Below are 26,618 nucleotides of genomic sequence, written 5' to 3' on the forward strand. Positions count from 1 at the left end.
GAGATTTATCCACGATTTTCCTAGATTGCTGTGCCATTGACCCACTTGACCAAGAAAAATGTGACTTTTCGGTGGGGTGCGGATCAGCAAATGGCTTTTGAGACCTTGAGACGGAGGTTATGCGAGGCTCCGGTTCTAGTACTACCTGAGGGGCTAGATGATTTGGTGGTGTACTGCGACGCGTCGATCTCAGGGTTAGGTGCGGTACTGATGCGGAAGGGGCACGTGATAGCTTACGCCTCGAGGCAGTTGAAGCCTCATGAGGCGAATTACCCTACTCATGACCTGGAGTTGGGGGTAGTGGTGTTTGCCCTCAAGATTTGGAGGCACTATTTATATGGAGTGCGGTTCACTATCTATACAGATCATAAGAGTCTGAAGTATTTGATGGATCAGCAGAACCTCAACATGCAGCAGAGAAGGTGGATGGATGTGCTGAAGGATTATCATTGCGAGATTCTATACCACCCAGGGAAAGCTAACGTGGTCGCTGATGCATTGTGCCGCAAAACGGCAGGGTCCCCGATTAGGGACATTTGTATGAGGATGATGATGACTTCTCCTTTGTTGGACATGATCAAAGAGGCTCAGATCGAGGGGGTGAAGAAGGAGAATTGGAAGATCGAGCAAATTCGGGGGCAATATCCTTTGTTTGTGAAGGATAGCCGTGGCCTTCTGATGCAATGTGGTCGAGTATGGGTACCAGTGACAGGGGGAGTGAGACAAAGGCTATTAGAGGAGGCGCACAAGTCCAAGTTCTCTATACACCCTGGAGCTACAAAAATGTATAGGGACTTGAGGCTGGGTTATTGGTGGCCCTGCATGAAGTGGGAGATTGCATGGTCCGTGGAGCGGTGCTTGACCTGCAGGAAGGTCAAGGCCGAGCACCAACGACCTCATGGCAAGGTTCAGCCACTAGCCATTCCCATGTGTAAGTGGGAAGAGATCACCATGGACTTCATCACAAAGTTGCCTAGGATGGCGAGGGGAGTGGACGCTGTATGGGTGATCGTAGACAGACTGATGAATAATGCCCACTTTATTCCGATTTCTGACAGTATATCTGCGGAGAAGTTGGCAGATATATATGTGCGTGAGGTAGTGGCTATACACGGGGTGCCCGTGTCTGTGGTCTCCGACACGGATGTCCGGTTTACTTCCAGGTTTTGGAAGAAGTTCCACGAGGAGCTGGGCACTATCTATACCGATCATAAGAGTCTGAAGTATTTCATGGATCAGCAGAACCTCAACATGTGGCAGAGAAGGTGGACGGATGTGCTGAAGGATTATGATTGCGAGATTCTATACCACCCAGGGAAAGCTAACGTGGTAACTGATGCATTGAGCCACAAGACAGAAGGATCCCCGATTAGGGACATTTGTATGAGGATGAAGGTGACTTCTCCTTAGTTGGACATGATCAAAGAGGCTCAGGTCGAGGGGGTGAAGAAGGAGAATTGGAAGATCGAGCGGATTCGGGGGCAGTATCCTTTGTTTGTGAAGGATAGCCGCGGCCTTCTGACGCAATGTGGTCGAGTATGGGTACCAGTGACAGGGGGAGTGAGACAAAGGCTATTAGAGGAGGCGCACAAGTCCAATTTCTCTATACACCCTGGAGCTACGAAAATGTATAGGGACTTGAGGTTGGGTTAATGGGGGCCCTGCATGAAGTGGGAGATTGCCTGGTCCGTGGAGCGGTGCTTGACCTGTAGGAAGGTCAAGGCCGAGCGCCAACGGCCTCATGGAAAGGTTCAGCTACTACCCATTCCCATGTTTAAGTGGGAAGAGATCACCATGGACTTCATCACAAAGTTGCCTAGGAGGACGAGGGGAGTGGACGCTATATGGGTGATCGTAGACAGAGTGACGAATAGTGCCCACTTTATTCCGAATTCCGAGAGTATATCTACGGATAAGTTGGCAGATATTTATGTACGTGAGGTAGTGGCTAGACACAGGGTGCCCGTGTCTGTGGTCTCCGCCAGGGATGTCCGGTTTACTTCAAGGTTTTGGAAGAAGTTCCACGAGGAGCTGGGCACTCAACTACATTTCAGTATGGCGTACCATCCTCAGACTGACGGTCAGAGTGAGAGGACGATCCATACATTGGAGGACATGCTTCGAGCATGCGTGATGGATTTTGGAGGGAGTTGGGATACATACCTACCACTAGCAGAGTTCTCATAGAATAATAGTTATCATGCCAGTATTGACTGAGCTCCATTCGAGATGTTATATGGTCGGAGGTGCAGGACCCCAGTATGTTGGGACGAGGTTGGGCACCGGGTCATGGGGAGCACTGAGGTAGTGCTCAAGACTACCAGACTGATTCAGCATGTGCGCGACCGGTTGCGAGTCGCTCGAAGCCGTCAGAACTTGAGGCCTATTTAAGCGATCTTAAGTCCCTTGGACTTAACCCTAGAGAGCCTCCACAGCTTTATAACGTCCTTACACTCCAGAGAAACTTGTGAGACCATTTTTGAGCTTAAAAGAGTGCATTTGTGGCCCTTTTAGTGTTCATTCCAAGAAGAAGAGTTTGCTAAACAAGCTTGGTTCAAGTTGGTGCTTCAAGAAACTTCATATTGGTCATCTTGCAAAGCTCCTGGAGGTAAAAAGTTTGCACCATTCCACTTAAGTCTCTAGATCTAGCTATGGTTTTCCAGTTTTGTTTCTTTTGTGGATTTTGGACCTCCATTTGTGAGTTCAGCAACTCCAGTAGATGCGAATAAAAGATCTGAGGTCCCTTGGTCCTTTAATGTCATAAAAATGGAGTCTTGGTGGGATTTTGGACCTCATGAATGGGTTAAGAGCCTTGGAAAAGTCTTAATGGGGGTGTAGGGTGCATATATGGCATGCAAGGGCATAAAGTTGCCAACTTTATGCCTTAGGACGTCTTATCCAGCTTGGATCTGACTTTTGGACGTAAAGAAATCGTGTATTAAGCACTTAATGGAGAAAGTGCTTAACCTGGTTGTACGTTGGGCGTAACTCAGTGTACGCCGCGCGTAGTCCCCAAGACCCCAGTACGCGCGTACCAGGAAGGTACGCCAAGCGTACGCATATCAGTTGGGCCCAAATATGTTTTGGACCTTTGAGCTATTTGGGCCTCATTTGACTATTGGGCATGGTGTATATTGGGAATTATGATTCATATCATCTGATATGGGCCATGGACATATTTATTGGGCTTTATTGGGCCAAGAGGCCCATTAAGGATTCTAGACTTGGACCTTGGGCCCATTAATTAGGGATGGATAATTGGGCCTTAGGGAAGGGTTTGGAGTTTGGGTTTCCCTTGGTTAATTAAAGTCCTAACATTGTTTAATATTATTATTCAGCATGGGAGGTTACGGACCGTTAGGAGAACGTATTTTGTATTCAGCAGGCAGAGGTGAGTCATCTCACCATACCCATGGGTCTAAGGCACCAAGGCCAGCCCATTATGTGATTATGATTTATGTATTAGTCATTCTTTGATTTGATATGATATGTGATGGTATGTTTTGGATGTAAGATCATGTGGGGTAACCCATGGCAATCCTCGGTAAAGACCATGTGGGGTAGCCCATGACATTGGATGTAAGACCATGTGGGGTAGCCCATGTCAGGCCTAGGTAAAGACCATGTAGGGGAGCCCATGACATTGGATGTAAGACCATGTGGGGTAGCCCATGGCAGTCCTAGGTAAAGACCATGTGGGGTAGCCCATGACATTCTTACATGTTTTATGTATGCGTGGCTTATGTGATATGTGTGTAGCTTTAATTAGCTAACAGGATATGTGTATGTGTATTGTGTGTGGTATGCTCTGGGTGACTCACTAAGCATTTCGCTTACAGGTTGTTGATTTGTTTCAGGTACATTTGAGCCCAAGGGCAAGGGCAAGGCGTGATGGCGCGGCGTGCACTCTATCTCTCTTTTACTGATATGTTTTTGGGGACACTCTGATGAATTAAATAAGTTGTAATGAATACTGATTTGAAAACAATTATGTTGGGATTTCATGGATTATGCAAATGTGTTTTATTAATTAAAAATGAAAATTTCTTTGAAAATTGGGGTCATTACAATTTATTGCCCTATCAAGTCCGTTCGACTAACGATCCTACACCATACAAGAGAGCTGTGGGTAAGAATGGATACCAAATGACGGTCATTTTATAGGCCGCTTCCTTAAACTCCCATTATAGTATGGTTTCATGAATTAGGCGTACTAGCGATTTGACTGACTATTATTATACATATAATATATATTAAACTTTTAATTATATACATACTATATGGTGTATTTTAAAATATTTTAAAATAGCAAGGGTTTAATCTTTTAATAAATTAAACTTTTTATTTAATTAAATTTAAACCATTTTATGGATTTATTGATTATCTTTTAATTAATTACATAATTAAATTAATAATAAGATCCATAAGAATGTGTTTTAAACTTTTCAAAATACCAAATATTATTTGACATTAATTATTAAGTTTAATTAATATCTAGTTTTGTTATTTAAACATTTAAGAAATCAATCATATTAATCATAAAACAATTAATCAAGTCAAATACTTATCTCCTTACTTCTAGGCTTTTATTTTATCATCATAGATACATCAAAATCGAATTTGGAGGATAAGTATAGCAATTATCAAACAAAAGTTGATTAGGCATATTAGCACAAAAAGTTCGGATCTGGCCTGGGCTCACGACGTGAGCATGCAAGCTCACGACGTGAGCTGTGACAAATCCAAAAAACAGGTTTCTTTCTTTCTTTAATCGATTTAACAATGTGCAAATACATGAAAGAAAACCCTTGGCTCTAATTCCACTGATGGGTTATTAGGGTTACAAATAAAATGCACTAAGCAAAAATAGGGCACATGCAACCTAATAGGATCTATGTCTTTCACATATAGCAACATACTATGAATGATCATCCTACAAAACTTTACTACGAACAAATTAATACATAAGACAAGAAAACCAACCTTGAATATTGTTATAGCAAACAATCTTGAATTCCTTCTTGAAGAACTCTTGGAAGCAAGTGTCACAAGTATCGTGCCTCTAATGGTTCACACCCAAACCTTAACAACCAAGGAGCTTGAAGAGCGAGAGAGAGATAGGAGAGAGGTAGAATTTCGGTCCTAAGAATTTAAAGGAATGTCATGGCCAAAATTCTAAGGCTAAGGGTCTTTTTATAGCTAAGGTAGCTTGGTTGCAAAGCTAGGGTTTAAAGAGGAAACCCTAATCCCTTTGCTTGGTGACCAAGCAGCCCATTCCCCTCTTTCAAGGGGCTTGGAGGAAATTCCTTGGGCTTGACCAATTGATTTTTGTCCATCTCATCAAATGAGGTCCATGGGCTCCTTTCCTTAAATTACAATAAATAACCAAACAGACCCTGCACTTTTAATTAATCCAATCAATCCCAAAATTAATTCTAATTAATTTATGATTAATGATTAATTAAATAATACTATTTCCATTTAATATATTATTTTCATAATATATTAAGAAACTATTTATTTTGATTGCTAATTAATTTATTAACCATATAATAAATCAATAAATCAATCTCATTCTCTAAAAGCTATCTTATTTAATTGCCAGGTTTGAGGGCAACCCAAAAGGACTGTGCTACTATCAATTCAAGTATATACCAATTATAGTTATGGCATTAGACACCTAATCCAACTTCTACTTCCTACTGGCACGTATTGCAGAGAAATCCCTGTAACAATACTGTCAACAACGATGATTAAGAAGATCCTTAGGACAAATCCTTAGGAAAAAAAAAGAAACCTACTGACATGTATTGCGGTGAAATCCCTAAAACAATATTGTCAACAATGATGACTATGATGACCATTAGGATAGATCCTTAAGGAATAATAAAGAAGAAAACGAGGATGGGTAATTAGGTTAATTGTTTGATAATTACACATATTAAATATATTATTGTGGGTTGAAAACCCTATATACTCACTAGGTTTCCCAACCTGACCTATTCAGTTTCTTTGTATCACAAGTAGCAGTACAAAAGTACAAGAATGATGAGAGATTCAAGGAGATGTATACTTTGTTGGATTAGGGTGTCTAAGTTAATAACTAAATTGGTATATTTTTGAATTAGAAGAAAAGTCCATTTTGGGTTGCCCTCAAAACTAGCAACTGAGAAGGATTGCATTTGGAGAGAGAGGATAATTTTTTTAGTTTATTATGTGAATAATAAATTAATTGGAAATTGATAAATTATTTATTAATATATTATATGATTAATATATTAATTAGAAATTGTAATTATTAATTTAGAATTAATTAACAATTAATTGGAATTAATTTTGGGATTAATTAGAATTTATTGAGGTGCAAGGACTGAAGCTGATAATGTTTAAAAGGTGAACAAGGGAAGGGTTCAAGAACCTTCCATTGTGGACAATTTTAGAGTGCCTTATGGGGTATTTTAGAAACCTCCTTGATATAAGGAAACAAGATAACTACTTGGATTAAGTATATTATTATTTTATTCCAGTTTAGGGTTTTTTGGGTTATCCTATCAGCTATAAATAGGACCCCTTGGGTTCATAATTTTCGTCCACTCCTACCTACAATCATAAGAGCCAAATTTATGCTCCCATCTCCTCTCTCCTCTTGTGTTCTTGTTGCTAGGATTTGGGTACAAGCCATTAGAGGCATCATATCTTTGGTGCTAGGCTTTCCAAGTTCAATAACTACAAGGATTGGTGTGATTTGTTTGCAATAGAAAATCAAAATGTATGTAACACTAAACTTGGTAGTTTTCAATATTCATTAGTGTTATGCTAGGTTTAGTTGTTCATTGTATATTGCTTTCAAGGTGTATAACATAGACCCTTTATAAGATGCATGTATCATATTAATTGTTAATTGTTTTCCGCATTGTACATGTTTTGTTTTCTATAAAAACCATTAGTGGTATCAGAGTTTTGACTTGTCAAACATTGATTTCACATGAGATGAACTAGAAAACACTATTTTCGCAAAATCTGTTTTCACGACGTGGCAGTGCTTCTGCCACGATGTGGAAAAACGATTTCACTATTTTTCGGTAATTATCTACCTAATCTGATTTATGGTATTATTTTTGGTAATTATCTGGTATTGGTTCTTCCTAATTCCGAGTTTTAAATGCCTTGTGTGATATTAATGAAACCCTAACTATTAGGAGATATCCTCATTTGATAAATTTTAATTAGATAAATTTAACTGAATTATGCCTTATGAATTTAATACTTAATTTAATTATTAAGTAATTAAAGATAATTATAAATTTCATTCTAGGTTTAAATTGATTAATTAATTATATGATAATTTACATAATTAATGTTTAAACCTTGTATTTTGAAAAAAAAAATTAAAATGTACCTTATACTATATATGATTAAATGTTTAATATATTATATGTATAAGACAAGTAAGTCAATCGTTAGTAGGCCTCATTCATCAAGTCATGCTGTAAGGGCGGGGGGGTATAAGGAAATGACCTATAAAATGACCATTGAATGGATGTCTATTCTCACCCACCGCTTCCTTGTGTGGTGGAGGGTCCTTAGCCGAACGGGTTGAGATGACATAACCTCTTAAAAGTATGATGTTATTAAAGTACTAGAACATTCTATATAAATCCAAACTCTAGTTACATGCGTGGCTAGCCGACGTACTAATTTAGGATGCGTGGAGCATGCGTGGTTAGCCGACATACTAATTTAGGACTATAAAGTTGAGTGATGGACAAATCGAAAATTATCACTGTTAATAGAGCGTGTGTGGTTTACCATCACATTAATCTGATATGATAAATGACATTGATGTTGTCAAGCGGGTTTTCATGGTTATTCGCATCTTATTTGTGATCCTCGGCATCCTAGTCACAAATTGAAGAGCTTAATTTTAAACATGCCATTGATAAGATTTAATGAATCTCAAATGCTCTAGGAATTTCATGTTAGATTGAAATTGGTAGATGTGTATTACCTACCTTGATAAATTCGCAATTAGATTACGACATCCCTCTTCTTTCTTGTGAATTGTATTTCAGATCCTAGCTTTGAATATTTATTTTGGGTTAAATATTAAGGAATGATATCACTAATAAAAACTATGTCTCTTTATATAGATGTCTGGAAATGGTGATCTCACTACTACTCAAACCGGCCCCTCCAACTTAAACTTCTCCTACTCTCGATTATGTCAAAAGAGAAGCTCACTGGTCTCAACTACATTGACTGGATGGGAAACTTGAAGATGACTCTTCGATACATAGGAAAAGAATATGTCCTCGAAAAGCCTCTTATTGAAATAGATCATTCCACAGTTACTCTTGAGAAAATTGCTTCCTAAAATAAATATTTTGATGATGTCATTAAGGTTGCTTGCATCATGGCGGCCAATATGGCACCTAAGCCGGCCAAGTTTTATGAGTACTACTGACTATATGGGATGAGTCTTCACCTTGCTCGAAAGTTCCAAAAGAAGGCGAGACAAGAGCGCTATGAATTGGTCAAGTCTTTTACGGCATGCAAGCATAAGGAAGAAGAATCTGTTTGTTCTCACGTACAAAAGATGCAAAGGTACGTGGAGGAACTACAAAGGCTCAATGTGTTGTTTAAGGATGATTTGGCCATTAACATGTTCCTTAACTCCTTTCCTCATAGTTATGATCAGTTTGTTATGACTTACAGAGATGACATTGACCCAACTCCATAACTTGTTGCAAACTGTTGAGTCGGGGATGAAGAAAAATCATGCTCCTTCTGCAACAAGTGCTCCTATCCTAGCCATTGCATCTAGCAAAGGGAAAAAGAGGAAAGCTCCTTCCAAATCCAATAGGAAAGGGAAGGCCCATGCTGGAGGGTCTAGCAGTGGGTCCAAGATGAAGCGTAACTTTGATGCCCCTACGATCAGTTATCCAAAAGAGGCCACTTTCTTCCATTGTGGCAAAAAGGGTCATTGGAGAAGAAGTTGCCCTAAATACTTGCAGTACTTGAAAGATGGAAATATCAATGTGTCCTCATTAGGTATTTACACTATCCAAGTCAATAACACACACTTTTCTCATTCTTGGGTCCTTGACACAGGATGTGGTTTCCATATTTGTTCTGATTTGCAGGGTCTAAGCGAAAGTGAGGAGGTGGAGCATGGGAAGCTCAATCTGATCATGGGGAATAGGTGATCTTCACCTGTTACCAAGATTGGGACATATGGGCTTGTTCTTAGTAGTGATGTTAGGATTGATTTGTTGAATTGTTGCTATTTGTCAGAAATGACACAAAACATTATTTCTTTTCACGCATTGTTCAAAAAAGGTTTTAAATATTTTTTTTGGTAATGATATTGGTTCAATTTATTCTTTTAAAATGGTGTTTTTATATTTAAAGCTTTAAGGATGATTTGGCCATTAACATGTTCCTTAACTCCTTTCCTCATAGTTATGATCAGTTTGTTATGACTTACAGAGATGACATTGACCCAACTCCATAACTTGTTGCAAACTGTTGAGTCGGGGATGAAGAAAAATCATGCTCCTTCTGCAACAAGTGCTCCTATCCTAGCCATTGCATCTAGCAAAGGGAAAAAGAGGAAAGCTCCTTCCAAATCCAATAGGAAAGGGAAGGCCCATGCTGGAGGGTCTAGCAGTGGGTCCAAGATGAAGCGTAACTTTGATGCCCCTACGATCAGTTATCCAAAAGAGGCCACTTTCTTCCATTGTGGCAAAAAGGGTCATTGGAGAAGAAGTTGCCCTAAATACTTGCAGTACTTGAAAGATGGAAATATCAATGTGTCCTCATTAGGTATTTACACTATCCAAGTCAATAACACACACTTTTCTCATTCTTGGGTCCTTGACACAGGATGTGGTTTCCATATTTGTTCTGATTTGCAGGGTCTAAGCGAAAGTGAGGAGGTGGAGCATGGGAAGCTCAATCTGATCATGGGGAATAGGTGATCTTCACCTGTTACCAAGATTGGGACATATGGGCTTGTTCTTAGTAGTGATGTTAGGATTGATTTGTTGAATTGTTGCTATTTGTCAGAAATGACACAAAACATTATTTCTTTTCACGCATTGTTCAAAAAAGGTTTTAAATATTTTTTTTGGTAATGATATTGGTTCAATTTATTCTTTTAAAATGGTGTTTTTATATTTAAAGCTTTAAATTGTAATGGAGTGTATGAAACTGTGACTTAAGTTGATAATCTATGCAATAATGTATTTCACATTGATTCGTCTAATGGTATAGACAAGGCATGTTTGTGACATTATCATCTTGGGAATATAAACAAGAAATGCATCTCCCAACTCCAAAAGGATGGAGTGTTGGAGTCATTTGATCTTAGGATTGATGTTGAATGTGAATCTTATCTTTTGGGCAAGATGACAAAATCACATTTCACTAGAACATATGAAACAGGTGAAGGATTGTTGGACCTAATCCATACGGATGTGTATGGCCTATTCTGATCAACTACAAAAGATGTTAATCGATATTATGTGACATTTATTGATGATTATAGAAGATATGGCTATATCTACTTGATCAAACATAAATCGAAAACCATTGAAAAGTTCAAAAAGTTTAAGCACGATGTCGAGAATTAATTAGGCAGGAAGATAAAGATGCTCAATTCTGACAGAGGTGGTGAGTATCTTTATATAGAGTTCCACGACTATCTTAAGGAATGTGGAATTGTTTCATAATTGAATCCTCCCAGAACACCACAACTAAATGGTATGGCTGAGAGGCTTAATCAAACGTTACTAGATATGGTTCTTTCCATGATGATTCAAGATTATCTTCTTATTCATTTATGGGGGTATGTTTTAGAGACAACTGCTCATATCATAGATCTTGTTCCAACAAAGAAGGTTGCCAAAACACCTCATGAGAGGTGGATAGGGAAAGCTCCCTTGCTCGCATATATCAAGGTCTGGGGTTATGAAGAACTTGTAAGAAGTGAGAGTCATGAAAAACTAGAACCTAGAGTCGAGAACTGTTATTTCATTGGTTATACACAAAAGTCCTTTAGATACTTGTACAGACCTAGTGAAAACGTGGTCTTTGTAGCTCTAAGAGGAGTCTTTCACGATATAGAGCTCATATTCAAAGAGAACAATAGGAGTGCTATTGATCTTGAAGAATTTCAAGAGTTATCCAATGAAGGAACCTCAGATAACACTAGCACTCAACCTGAGGAAGAGATTCCAGTTGCACCAGTTGACAACTCATAACCCCTTTATCGATCCAGTAGGGTTAGAATGCCACCTACATTCTATGGCTTCCATATTACATCGAATGGGTATACGTTTATTAGTGATAGAAAATTGGTAAATTCAGATGAACCAGCTAACTACAAGGAAGTGATGGCAGGCCCTAAGGTTGCTAAATGGAAGGAGGCAATGGAGAGTAAGATTCAATCCATGTATGATAACCAAGTGTGGAACTTGGTTAATCATGTACCAATTCGAAATACATTCGGGTGCAAATGGATCTTCAAGAATAAGACCAACATGGATGGGAAAGTACACACCTTCAAAGCTAGGCTGGTTGCAAAGGGCTTTACTCAAATTGTAACATCCTGTTTTGAGAAGTTTCTTATTTTAGGATTGTGGACATTAAATGGATCAAGTAAAGGCCATGGGCTTCAAGGGAATAGGTTTTAGACCGTATTGGATGATGATAATATTGGTTATGTGATCTAAGCCCTTGATTTGTGTTTTGGAGTCAAAGGGTAAAATGGGAAAAGAGATGTTTCGAACTTACTTCATGGATTACGGTTTTTAGTTTGACATGTTTTAAGAAAAAATTAATTAGGTAGAAGTATGGGGGCTCTTCAATACTTTTCCGTGGATATAAAGATCGCCAAAAATGGTGTTGAAACGAAGAAGTTATGATTGTTTGAAATTGGAATGAAATTTGGTAAAAACCCGTTCTCACTGGGTGAGAAGTAATTCTAATGACATCAGAGTCCTCATAAGGTTAGAGTATTGTGACATTTATAAAATTCATGAAAAATTTAAATTTTAAAACCATCCCACAAATCATCATTGTTTACAATTTAGTTTTCAAAACATGTTTAATATCGTAGTTTTCCCAAAATCATAATCAAAACATGAGGAGGTGCACGATCACACCTTCCCATTTCCGCGATCATCTGAGTTACCTGAAACATAACCCAAAACTGTAAGCCCAAAGCTTAGTGAGTTCCCCCAAAAGACCAACACAACACATAATCATAACAATAACAACAAACAACATGCATACAGAGCTTTTAGTCTGACTGGAACGCCCCACCTGCCTACACTCTACCTGGTACGCTCACAGAACCTACAACATGACTGGTACGCCACATTGGGCCTTCAGCCTATCTAGACCTTTCTCTGGGCCTTCAGCCTAACTGGTACGCCCCATTGGCCTTCAGTCTATCTGGGATGCCATGGGTCTGTTGGCCTTCAGCACAAAGAAAGACCGCCTCAACCCAACCACACATACACCATGTCGACACACATATATAACAGACAAGAATATAAATAACCAGCCTATAAACAAAGAGACAGATCTTACAAAACACTAAGCATAACATCATCCTATCTACCAGGATATAGATCTAACAGATCACTACAGTACACAATCATACGATAAACCAGGATAACAATCCAAAGGGCCGACCTTGGTGCCTTTGACCCATAAGTACAGTGAGGAAAACTCACCTCACAAACTGAACCGAACTGATAAGGCTCAACTCCGAATCTCAGCTCTCAAACCGATACCTATTTCCACCAAATGACCAATTCCATCAATATCCCAAAATACCCCCAAGGTCCAACTTGGTCAAATTCAACTGGTGAAACCCACTAAGTTAATTGAGTCAACCCAGCCGAGTCAACCTAACTGAGTCAACCCACCGAGCTGAACCAGTGCGAGTATGGGGGGTGTACTCTGGAGGTACTCTTAGCGTACTCCAAGCCTCGCATTGACCACCATCGGGGTGGTTGGCCGAGTACATGGGGCATATTTCCTCTTACGCGGGGAGTACCCTCGCACCTCAAATCTCATATCTATCTTGGAGAACCAAGATGCATGCTAAAACTAATCGAAGAGGTCATCAATCCATGGAAGGAGGTAACGGTTCTTCACCGTTAACTTGTTCAACTCTCGGTTATCAATGCACATCCGGTGTGAACCATCCTTCTTCTTGACAAACAGTATCGACGCTCCCCATGGAGAACTGCTCGGTCTGATGAACTGCATGCCTAGGAGCTCCTGCAGCTGAGATGACAACTACTGCATCTCAGGCGGTGCCAAATGGTACGGTGCCTTGGAAATAAGGGTCGCACCTAGCACAAGGTCAATCCTGAACTCGACCTGCCTCTCGTGAGGCACACCGGGAAAATGCTCCGGGAATACATCTACAAACTCCTTGACAACCAGAACCTATGAAACTAAAATATGATCCCCGACACGTGTATCCACCACATAAGCCAAGTAGCCCGCACACCCATGCTGAATATACTGACGAGCCCTGGCCGCTGAACAAAACCCTGAACCCATCCTGGTGCCCTCTCCATAAATAACCAGTTCTCCCCCACTTGGGGTTCAAACTACCACTCGTTGGCCCTCACAATCAATCATGGCACCAAACCGGCTCAGCCAATCCATTCCCACAATCATGAAAATATCCCCCATGGGAATAGGGAACATATCGATCGGGTAAGGCACCCCGATGATCTCCAATACACAACCCTGATACACTGATGACGCAGAAACCCTGTGTTTGTTGGCGATAGAAACCTGCAATAGACACTCTAACTCCCAAATATGCATATCAAACTCTCTATTGAATGAACGATATACAAAGTACTGACTCACACCCGAGTTAAACAACACAAGAGAAGGCAAAGAGTTCACTGGGAACGTACCTAATAGAGGCATATATATACGCATAACAAAAAACACAATCAACAAGATAACGGATAGATATATACCAGTTACAACATATGGAGCCGCTCTGGCCTCCTCGGCAGTGAGATGAAAAGCGCAACCTCGATCCCTCGGGGGCTCCGCCCTAGCCTGGCGCCCATCTGTGATCCTCAAAGTAGTTGGCGCCGGGGCATGCGCCAACTTGGCGGCGAGCAATGGATAGTTTACGTTCACATGGCCAACCTGATAACAATGATAGCAAATCCTAGTACTCAGAGCTGGGGCTAGCTGGCGCCAATCCCTCACATAATGCCCATCCTTGACAAATTTGTGGCACCCACCTCCTGATCGATAAGCCCCGTCATGAACCTTACCGCACTTCCCACAAGTGCGACCTCTCTGACCCCCAGATCTAGAATTAGCGGCGTTGAACCGCTTCGGTGCCAGCTGCGACTGCGACAGGGCCGGTCTTTACTCTCTCGTCTGCAACTCTATCTCAATCTCATGCCGCCTGGCGGCCTCCTGCATCTCTAACAAAGGATCTTATCGCTGGGTGGAAACAAAATGCTTGATATCTGTCTTGAGCATGTTCAAGTAATGGGTCATCTGAGCCTGCTCCGAAGCAAACTCAGGGCAGAACATGGCCCTCTCTATAAACATCCTGGTGATCTCCGTCACCGACTCCATCCCTTGCCTCAGGTCCAAAAACTCCTAGGCCAACCTCTCGCGCTCCAACCACGACACGTATCTAGTACGGAACATCTCCGAGAACTGCTCCCAAGATACAGCAGCTCTCTGCTCAGCAGAATATGATCCTGTAACAAGTATCCACCAATCCTTCGCTCCGGACCTCAGGAGGTTCAGAGCGCACCTGACCTTTTGGTCAGCTGGGCAAGAGCAGGTGAAAAAGCATCCCTCAACATCAGATAATCACCTCATGGATACGATCGGGTCCTGAACTCCATCGAAAGTCATGGGCTTCATATTGTCGACGACCCGATACTGAAAAACTCACCCAATACCAATCCATGCAGCCGCGATAGCTGCGGTGGCTACAGCAGCAGCAGCCTCAGACAAAGCAGCATATCTGTCATCAAAGAAATACATCATCGCGGTCTTGATAGACCCCAAAAGCTCCAGTATCTGACCCCAGACAATAGCCACAACCTCCTCATGGAGGATCTCCCTGATCCTGTCATTAGAGACAACCGGACCACCCTGACTGCCAACTCCCGATCCCGATCCAGATCCATCCTGAAATCGTCTCGTCGTCACCATACTAAAAATACACCATGGAGATATCATATAAAACGCATATCATCAGGGGAACCAACTCCCAACAAATCCCTAGGGGTTGTTACTGTTGGGTTTTTGGTATAATACAACATCCTATGGTGCACATACAACCCTAAATACCTTGGATCTATGTTTTCACTAATTATACATGCAAATGGTTTCCAAGGCATTAAACCTATAACTCGCATACATTTGACATAAACCATATAAGATACTAGTTAGGATAACATACCTTTTGATGGAGCTTGAAGTCTTGGTGTATTTGGCCTTAAAGAGCTTAGCCCCAATAGTGTGGAAGCCTCAAATGAAATCACAACACATCATGGACAAAGGTGGAACTTGAGAGAGAATTTCATGCACCCAAAAACACCCATGAACTCAAAGAATGACTCAAGTGGCGTTTTTGAGGCTAAGAGCATGTATTTATATGTGTGGATTCCAAGGGTCATGGGTATAACCCAAATCCATACCCATGGGTTTTATGATCCATGGTTCATGTGGCCCAACTCTTTATGTATCCATACATAAACTTGGTCCAACATGGATCATAAGCCCAACACATATAAATATAACTAATTATCATAATTAGTCCCCATAGATTTAATTAGTCTCTTTTGATCACTAAATTAATTCCAAATTAATTATTAATCAATACTAATTAAAACATATGATTTCATATTAATATATTATAACTTATAATATATTAATAAACTATAAATTACCTTCTCTCAAAAGTCTATCCTAACAAATTGTCCTGATGATATGCAACCCAAATGGACCATGCTACACTCGGTACGAGTACATACCAATAATAGTTATGGGCTTAGAAATCTAATCCAAAAGTCTCCCACTTGGATAAGTCTAAAACTATTATTGCAAGTACGACATCCTAACCCGACAAGAAATCGTAGCTCTTAAAACCGCTGTCGAACTCTGAACAAATCAATGACGCGTCCATTAGATAAGGGATCATATATTCCTCCATTCTAGATATCATATGGACTGAGACATGGATTATAATCATTCTCTCTGTCCATTTGTTGTTTCCCGATTTCCGATTTATGACGACTGACTGATTGAACAGATCAAATCAGTCCTGGCTTGGCCAAGCACTCACATGTGTCATCACTAAATCATCGAGGGGCCCACATATATCGCTTTTATCCCTTTAAGGGTAAAAGGAATGGATAAACTTCGACTCATATGGCTTGTTCTACTACTTGTTGAATCATACACAAAGGCACGTTTTATAACATCGAGTTACCAATGCGTTTTCGTGCAATCAATGTATAACCAACTCATAGTAACAACTCATATCTCTAGGTTTGAAGAATATAAGATAGTATCGTCTCATGATCACTCGTGATAAAATCCATGAAGTGATTCAAATGAGCGTGGGTTTAATCCAATACTCAGAACTTATGAGCACTCATGAATGTTGTAGCAACTCTTGCTATGTCCACTACCTTGGACATCTACAAACCAGCTTCATGACAGTCTTGATTCATATCTACTTCCAACATATGACTGACTGTGGATGGTTTGAATAACTTAGTCATTCGGGAAGAATGACCTAGTTTATTCTGGAAGTCAAAACATGCAAAATGAAACACAAGAATAATTGAATCCAATATGGTATCAAAACCTATGAATATAAATAGAACACTTTTTATTTATCACCATACTGATTACTCATTATTCATTGTTTCGGTTTTATCAACTTTATACTTGAATTAAAAAACACTAGTTGTCCCATGCTCCAAGCAAGTACACTATGTTTTTCAAAACAATAGATTTGCCATACACCAAGTATGCACTCTATGTTTGTCTATAATCCTTACTTTGTGAACTAGATCGATTGAACATACTTTCAATGATTCTCTTTTGACACTCGCAAATCCTTATCGAAAAATGTGAGAATTTCAAATTCCTATCATTTATCGAAATCTGTTTAGATTTTAAACTTATATGCACTGACCCTCTTGTAATGAATATGTACAAAGTCACAAAGACTTGTCAACAGTCATTATAAGGTATTCCAATGGAGATCAACTCCATGGAAACTAAGTCTCATATTCAAAGTACATTGCTTTGAACATGCTTCTTGCATTAAGTTTTCTAATCTTACACATATAACTTCCACCTATGGAGACAACTCCATATTCTCATTTTGACTATCACTTCTCAACAAGAGATGCCTCTTTTCAGAATATGTCAATATGGTCCTTCCAAAATTAGCACTATACTTCCAACTGTCCCTGAGCAACCAATCTTTGGTAAACCGTAGATTGTCCTCGACAATTGCTTAATCATTTTAGTCATATCCAATTCTAGACCTTTTCCCTTCTTAATGCCTCTGGGCATTTGGAAAATTTAGAAAGGACAAATATTATAGCACATGCAATCGATCCTGTACCCAAAGAAAATGGGATAGATTCATGATGTCTCACATAAAGACATGATTCTAGACCAGTCTTTTGCTACAATATTTTTATTTGCCGTGTTTTCAAAATTTGATTATGAAGAGGGATGTCGTAATCATAATCGAATTTTGAGAACGCAATATATAGAATTTCCTTAATTTGAACCAATCTAACATGAAATTCATATATATATTCTTGACTAAAGATGATTAAGGTCGCAATCTATGCCTTTAGAACTGAAATGAAGTATATCCTCTCCCTTAATTATAGCAAAACAACTTTTTCAACCCCTGCAACTTCACGAATTGAAACTTTTTTTTTTCTATAATTAACATTGCTAACTTGCAATACTTATCATAATTATCATGCTCCCACTAACCTGATGATTATTACCATAACACTTATGCTCCCACTACTTTGACATGCATCTAGAAAAAAGTTGGGCTTCTAGAAGTCAATACTTTATTGACTTTCTTACCAAAGTTCGGATTTATGATACGAGATTGCTTTGATAAGACTTTATCAAACTCATACACTTTATCTTAGATAGCTTACAGGTGTGTCTAAACAATTTCAGAACTATGAAAAGGGATGCCGTAATCATAGTCTCAATTGTTTAGACCTTTTCCATTTCTCATAAGTCCATGTTAGTGTACCGGTTAACCATGCACGCTCCACTAACTACTTTGAGAACTGCGAATATCACAGTTGCTATCTTCTTAAAATCTACTTAGTGAAAGTGTTTCCTCACCATCATTTTCATGAGTCGAAGAGAAACCTTGTGACACTTATATTTTATGGTGTATGCGTTCTTATCCATGTGAATTTGTCAAAACCATAATCACAAGACAAGGTTAGTGACAAATTCAAACTCATATGGATTGAACTTGTGCAATCTTAACTACAGGGCCTACCATTGCTTCCAAGTAGTTATGCAAACAATTGAGAACATGTAGAACTCAAATGTATATCCAACTTTACTGGAATGGGCACATAAATGTCAACACGATAGGTTATAAACCTCTAGTCGTGTGCTAGTGATGAAATACAGGTTTTATTCTTGATTAGTTCTTGAAACTATTTCATGATCTTTTATACTCCTACTGTCTTCTTGACCTATAAGACTTTCTTGTCAAATATTCAAGAGATAGTGTGGATTCTAATCAAGACAAACACTTCACACAATTGGCCTTAGTTGGTCTTTGTTTTTATCCAAAACATCACAACTTACCAACTTCAAATGTAAAAGTAGAAAACTTTTACTATTACATTTGATAAGTGTTAATAAACCTTCTTTAAGATATGTCACTCAAGTTACAATCTTGGAGTATGAATCTAAGATTTTTTTTTGGAACGAAATATGAATCATCTTCTTGATTTAACCACTTCAACAATTCATGACTCCTCTTCTTAGCCATCAGAATGCACTTAGAGGATGAATTGTGATAAGGTCTCATAATCATTAAGATGATCATAAAACATGATACTTAAAGTGCTCTCCCATCTTTTCAGATTTGAGACACTTTTTATCCTTCTACCAAATTTGAATCTTCTCATTCGCTCTGCCATACATTGAAACTTTTCCAATGTCTCAGAATTATACTTAAGCTTATAAGTATAACCATATTTACTAAACTTTAGTAAATCATGACGAATAGTCTTATTGATCTTTTGTGGTGGACTTTAACTAGTGCACAAGAATGTGTACTTGATCCCTTAGTCCTACACTTGAGTCATATATACATGTGAACAAGGACTTAGTCTTAATTTCCCAAAGATGATAATTCTCATTCATCACACAATACAACTTGCATGATTTCAAGTTTCTATCCAACTGAAACTTGGGTGATGAGAATCTTTCCTTATTTGGTAAATTATGACACTACCACAAATGAAGGAATCAAATCTATTTTCCAATATTGTTATTAATGGAATCATATAAACAACCATTTTTCACAAATGCCACTGTAAGGATGTTTAAAATAAATAAAATTAAAACCCTTTTTTTTATTATTTTAAAAACTTGCGGAAAAACTTATCCTTACAATGCAAATGCATATGAAAACTTGTTGTTATCTATTCCCAAGCAATATATCATAACTCTTAAGCAACTGCTCAAAATTCTGATCACCGAACCATGCGATCGAAAACCATCTTCGCGATCAGAATCAACATATACTTCCTTTAAGCTTCCTCTTTTCTTTGATTCTTAAAACATCAACATGTGAACTAGTCACATCATGTATACGAATCTCAAATATGAACTTAATAGAGTTAGATTAATGGATTTTACCTAAAGTAGAGTCAAACTTTTGACTTTACCATATCTTTCAGGTAAATCTGGCAGCTTCGCAAACAATGCCCCTTTTGGGAAGTTGATCTTCTAATAAAATTTGCTTTACTAGCCCTCCAAATCATAGTTGATTTAGCAGCACCAAGCAACTAGATAAGATCATTAAGGGTCATGTCATAGTCTGTTTCATAGTAGTCCCAAAGGGACTCACTATGTGACTTAGAAAGTGATTGAACGTCCAACTTTCTCAAGACTTTGACAACCAACTCTCCCGGCTTGTCAATATGTGACTTCATCTCCAAGATGTGATCACACATAGACCATGCTTGCCAATAGGGCTTGAGTGACCTTGAACTTTTCAAGTCTTTAAACTTGTGGGTCAGGGATAATAATTGGAGGAAGAGAAGTATGACTTCCATGAGCCAAACTCGGGAAGTCATATTCATTAGGAAAGCTTGGTTTGGGAAGATCATTGTTGTCTAAACCAGACATCAACAATGGGAGAAGTTCAAGTAAAGTTGATTTAAGTCCTTAATATAACACCCAATATGAAATATTAAGGCTAGGACCCAACAAACTATTTTATAACTTGGAAGAGGGATACCGTAATCCAAGCTATAAAATATTTGAAGGTAGGTGAATGACGATTCACCAGTTTCCACCAAGATAAACGAAATGTATTATTAGGTTTTAATTAGTTTTGAAACTCCTAGATTCTTTTGAGATTCATTGAACTGTTCAATGGCATGTTTCAATCTCGAGTATGCCCTTCAGGTTTTGTGACTGGGATGCCGAGGATCACAAAACAAGGTGTGAATAACCATGCAAATATACTTGGTACCCTTAATAATTTACCCCTTAATCGATGTGCCGGTTAACCACACGCGCTCCACCGATACAATGATAAACATTAAATTACCCTTTGCCTACCTTGTTAAGTCCAGGTTAGTGTGCCGGTTAACCACACACGCTCCACTAATGACTTAAGCAAAGTGCAAAGTGTAATTTCATGGGTTAGCACTAAATTCACATTTTACTAAGTAACTAAGATTGGGAATTTATAAATGTTTAGTTACTTAGTATTTATCATTAATACTTTTAATGAAGGGAGAATTATAGTCCTTGTCCTACCCGTTCGGCTAACGACCCTCCACCGGTCAAGGAAGCAGTGGGTGAGAGTGGAGACCCATTAAACTGTCATTTTATAGGCAATAACCTTATACCCCCCTTATAGACTGGCTTCGTGAATGAGGCCTACTAATGGTAAGACGACTTGCTCTTATACATATAATATATTAAACATTTAATATTATAATCGTATAAGGGTGTATTTTAGACATTTAAAATACTTGGTGGTTTAATCTATTAATTAAACTAAACTTTTAATTTAATTAAAATCAAACAATATCTTTATTTATGGATTTAATAATACTCTTTTAATTAAACACTTTAATTAACTATTAATAAAGTCCATAAGAGTTAATTTGAATTATTCAATAAAACATCATAATTCCAATTATTAAATTCAAAATTAAAACCATTTAATTAATTGTTTAAGTTATGAAACCAAGAGTTTTAGAATTCAATTCTTTTTTTTTTTTCATAAAAAGCTTTTTCCAAATTCCAAAACTTGAGGGCAAGTTTTGAAACTCTTGAAAACCTTTGGATTCCATAACGTATGGAGTTAAATACTTGTTTTATGATGAAACTTTTCATGTTCCATAACTTAAGAACAAGTTATGGAATTCTTTAAAACATTAACTCCAAATTTTTTAACTCCATAAAAACTTTAATTCAATTTTTTTTTAAAAAAAAAAACTTTCATATCCATAACTTATGGAAGTTTCAAAACTCTTAAAATCACAACTTTAAAAAAAACTTTTTGAGCTCCAAAATTTTATGACAAAATTTGTAACTCCTTAAAACATTTAGATCAAACTTTTAAAACTAATAAAATAATCATATCATTTTATATTTTACTAAATTTGACCTAATTCAACTCATATAGCAAATGATTCAAATTTTACAAATAATTAGTTTTTCACAAAACAAGTAATTATCTTAAAATTTAACAAACTTCATATTTTTTTTCCTTTTTTTTCAACTTTGAAAATCAAACATTTGCATGAATATAATAGAAAACAACCCATGTCTCTGATACCACTGTTCGGTTTTTGGTATAATACAACATCCTATGGTGCACATACAACCCTAAATACCTTGGATCTATGTTTTCACTAATTATACATGCAAATGGTTTCCAAGGCATTAAACCTATAACTAACATACACTTGACATAAACCATATAAGATACTAGTTAGGATAACATACCTTTTGATGGAGCTTGAAGTCTTGGTGTATTTGGCCTTAAAGAGCTTAGCCCCAATAGTGTGGAAGCCTAAAATGAAGTCACAACACATCATGCACAAAGGTGGAACTTGAGAGAGAATTTCATGCACCCAAAAACACCCATGAACTCCAAGAATGACTCAAGTGGCGTTTTTGAGGCTAAGAGCATGTATTTATATGTATGGATTCCAAGGGTCATGGGTATAACCCAAATCCATACCCATGGGTTTTATGATCCATGGTTCATGTGGCCCAACTCTTTATGTATCCATACATAAACTTGGTCCAACATGGATCATAAGCCCAACACATATAAATATAACTAATTATCATAATTAGTCTCCATAGATTTAATTAGTCTCTTTTGATCACTAAATTAATTCCAAATTAATTATTGATCAATACTAATTAAAACATATGATTTCATATTAATATATTATAACTTATAATATATTAATAAACCATAAATTACCTTCTCTCAAAAGTCCATCCTAACAAATTATCCTGATGATATGCAACCCAAATGGACCATGCTACAATCGGGTCGAGTACATACCAATAATAGTTATGGGCTTAGACATTTAATCCAATAGTTACTTCCTTGTACGGGTCATGTGCTTTTAGTAGTACATGCCCATACTACCTTCCACACATACCCGTATTTGTCTCGAGGATCATCACAACAACCCTAACAATACATACACATGAAATCCTCATACCCTAGAGGAAGGCTACACATCTCGAGATTGGCCGACTAACCCCACAGAACCAATCCTACCACTAACTGCCATACGACCCTCCATTGATGCCGGATGACTATCACATGAATACAATCACATGCCACACAGTTTAAACAATCTTAGACTAAAAGATTCAATCCCACAATGGTTGGACTTAGATAAGAGCTGTGCAGCAGCACCAAATCCCTTATCCTAATATCATTTAAACCATGTAGCATGTGACTTAGAGTATTCACTCAATATCCAGTTCCCACGTGAAAGAGTCATACGACAATCAATCAAGGATTCTATAAGAGATAAGGCATCATAAATAAGGAAATTCTATCATACAGTTCCTGAAGATCCCTAACATAATACTAGCATGTTGTTCTAACATATCAAAGCATAATCTCAAATAACTATGTGGTAATTTGGGGTCTACTTACTGGCTTCGGCTGATCGTACAGATCGCATCCTCCTTGATTATTTTGAAAACTATTTGAAATTTGATGGAAAAAAACTTTTTACTTAGTTTGAGACTGGATTCACACGAGTGTTCCTCCAATTCACTCAAACCAAGGCTCTGATACCAACTTGTGACATCCATAAAATTGATGAAAAATTTAAACTTTTAAAACCATCCTACGAATCATCATCATTTACAGTTAAGTTTTCAAAAAATGTTTAATACCAGAGTTTTCCTAAAATCCTAAATCAAAACACGATGAGGTGCACGATCACGCCTTCGCCTTTCTGCGACCATCTGAGGTACCTAAAACATAACCCAAAACTGTAAGCCCAAAGCTTAGTGTGTTCCGCCAAAATACCAACACAACACATAATTATAACAATAATAGCAAACAGCATGCATACAGAGCCTTCAGTCTGACTAGAACTCCCCACCATAAAACCTGGTATGCTCACAGAACCTACAACATGACTGGTACTCCACATCGGGCCTTCATCCTATCTGGACCGTTCTCCGGGCCTTCAGCCTGACTGGTACGCCCCATTGGCCTCCAGTCTATCCAGGACGCCCTGGGTCCGTTGGCCTTCAGCACAAAGCAGGACCTCCTCAACCCAACCACACATACACCGTGTCGACACACATATATAAAAGACAAGCATACAAATAACCAACCAATAAACAAACAGACAGATCTTACAGAACACTAAGCATAACATCATCCTATCTACCAGGATACATATCTAAAAGATCGCTATAGTACACAATCATACGATAAACCAGGATAACAATCCAAAGTGCCAACCTTGGTGCCTGTGACCCGTAAGTACAGTGAGGAAAACTTACCTCGCAAACTGAACCGAACTGATAAGGCCCGACTCCGAATCTCAACTCTCAAACCGATACCTATTTCCACCAAATGACCAATTACATCAAAATCCCAAAATACCCAAAATACCCCCAAGGTCCAACTTGGTCAAACTTGGTCAAAGTCAACTAGACAAACCTATTAAGTCAACTGATTCAACCTAGCCGAGTCAACCCACCGAGCCGACCTAGTGCGAGTACGCGGGGCGTACTCTGGAGGTACGCTTAGCATACTCCAAGCCTCACATTGACCACCATTAAAGTGGTTGACCGAGTACGCGGAGCGTACTTCCTCTTATGCGGGGCGTGTAACTCCCGCAGATTCAGGCTAGTCAATTTAGGCAATAAGCAACAAAAAAACGGCTTTTTGATAGAAGATTATTTAGAGTAAATAACCTTAACCAAGTTATAGTATATGTCACAAGGATTCCATGCATATACAGAACGCTAAAATCCGACTTATAACGAAGAAGTTATGACCCGTCGAAGTTTTACAACTAAACTGGCACGACGTCGCGTAATGTAAAAAGTGAATTTTTGATAAACTATTTTTTAACCTTAGAGATCTAAATGAAAGTCGTAGTATACATTAAACCGAGAACGTGCATATAGAGAACATCAAAATCTGATTTCGTATGAGGAAGTTATGAGTTTTCTAAGATTTAGCAGACGGGTGCACAACCCGGAAATCGAATTTTAGATCGATCGATTTTTAGTCGACATAACCTAAACGAGAATAGAATATCTCATCAATAGGAGCTCAACAGTATAAAGATAGACAAAAACGGACGTCAGTTGACAAACTTATGAATTTTTAACGGACTTTAACTGTCAAAGCCTGTTAAAATATAACTTTAAAAATAAATTCAAAATTAGCCGAGGATATCTAAACAAAAGTTGTATATCACATCGCTACCTACGCTTAGATATAAAGAACGTCCAAAATGGAGCACGTATGTGAAAGTTACAGAATTTAGAAGATAATTAATGTTTGGGATTAACCAACGAGCGAGATGTGACAAGATGTGGGCCACACCTTCTTCCCCACGACTTTGCACGATATTGTGACATGTCGTAGGAGTATGCACTGTGTAGCTCTATGTACACCCCACGTACTGAGTACGACCAGCATACCCTTGAGTATGCCCAGCGAACACGGGAGCTGGGAGCGTATAAATAGCACTCGTTTTTCTTCATTTCTCCATACCATTTCACTCCAACTATCTCCCAAACACTCCCCAAGCCTCAAGGATTTTCTCTAGCCATCCTTAGGAATTAGAGGCTAGTCCCAGAGCCCCATAAGAGTCCGAGAAGAAGAGCTTTCAGCTCAGAAGTTCTGCCTGTGTAGAGCCCGGTTCCTCGCTAAACCCCCTTGTAAGTGAGTTATGCTTACCCTACTTTAAGTATAACTTATGTTTAAGTTCATTATCATTATTATGAACCTATAAAAAGGATTTATCAATGATTTTGAGTCGTTATACTAATTGATCTACTTACAAGGTTGATTTCTAGGCTATGATTTAGTGAGGTGTTTAAAGTGGGATTTCCAAACAATATACTTCGTATACCAAACGGACCCTACCTACAACATGATCCTACCTAGTTGTTCCTTACTTGATAGATCATGAAAGTTGACTTTGAGTTAATGATGAATCTAGACTAATAATTAGTCTCAATAAATATTAGACTAAAACTTAGCGATAATAATGTTGGGTTTTGTCGAAGGAAAAGACGATTGTTAGAAGCATTGTAGGCAGAGTTAGTATTGAAAGTTAATTATAAGCATTGTAGGCTTGCTTATTGATGAAATAAGACTTAAAAGCAATGCTTAGTTCAATTAAGTTGGATATTGGGCAGTATCTTATTAAGGGTACGTGTGTGATCAGAATAGAGAATAGAAACTCTATTCGAGGAGATTGATGGAGTATGGTCTACATACAAACGTACTTTCTATGTACCAACTATTTTTCAAAGCTTCGTGTCTTAGGTGCTGCTTGTGCCAGGGTATTATTATGTTCTAGGGTACGATTCCTACTCATACCAGGGTACTATAATGTTCCAGAATTACCATCATGTACAAAGTCCTTCTTTTTTACACTGTTGCGTGTCGGGGTACGGGAGCATACGGGAGTACTTTATTAGTATTTCCCCATACTTTTTATGTTGAAGAGCTTTGGAGTCATCGTTTCTTTTATGAAGTGATCAGACGAGCATCAGGTGTCAACGTTTCCTTTCACGAAGTAATTTAGGGA

This window comes from Lactuca virosa, chromosome 3 (genome assembly GCF_052849685.1).
Source record: "Lactuca virosa cultivar CGN04683 chromosome 3, Lactuca_virosa_CGN04683_v6, whole genome shotgun sequence".
Classification (NCBI taxonomy): Eukaryota; Viridiplantae; Streptophyta; class Magnoliopsida; order Asterales; family Asteraceae; genus Lactuca; species Lactuca virosa.